Source organism: Thrips palmi, unplaced genomic scaffold (assembly GCF_012932325.1).
Source record: "Thrips palmi isolate BJ-2018 unplaced genomic scaffold, TpBJ-2018v1 HiC_scaffold_11, whole genome shotgun sequence".
In the NCBI taxonomy this organism is placed as follows: domain Eukaryota; kingdom Metazoa; phylum Arthropoda; class Insecta; order Thysanoptera; family Thripidae; genus Thrips; species Thrips palmi.
Window position 1 is genome coordinate 1,231,203 of NW_023144622.1, and position 676 is coordinate 1,231,878.

Consider the following 676-nt stretch of genomic DNA (forward strand, 5'->3'; position numbering starts at 1 on the left):
CCCCGCCTTCCCTCTACTTCCCTCCCGCTCCCGCGAGCTTCGGCCAGTCGCCGCCGCTCGCCGCGGCGCTAGTGTGCGGCGGACTGACGACATGGGTACCAACCGGTCAAGCGGATTCGGCCGGACGCGGGTTCGTCTCCCAGAGGACCCCGACCGCCGCGGTGTTCCCCCGGAACCCTGGATAAACTGGCAACTCGGTCCGAGTATGTTTCCGTTCTCGTCGCCCTCGTCTCGCGAAGGCGCGGCCCGTCGCGTCCGCGGCGCGATCGCATTTCGAATCTCCCGCCGTTGGCAGCAGTGCGGCGCGCAACGCCACGCGCACGCGCGCCAACGGTCCTCTGTGTGTCACTGTGTGTGTGCGTGAGCGAGAGAGTGTGAGTAGCACGCGCAAGCGGCCGCCACTATTGCTACAGTTCATTGATAAGTAACTGCATACAGCTAGGCCACGCGTTCGGCCTGCGCGCAGACACGTCAGCTTAGCGCGGCGACCTGGCGGCCTCAGTCGGTTGACCTGTCAAAAGGGGTCCAGCCTCATGGCAGCACACTGACTCCGCGCCGAGCTTTCATCACCCTGTCTCCCTCGCACTCGTGGGGGGTCCCCTTGGAGTGCGAGAGAGACAGAGCGACGAAGCAATGTGCGGGATCGTTAACGACTGGTTTATGCTCCAAGTCAGCA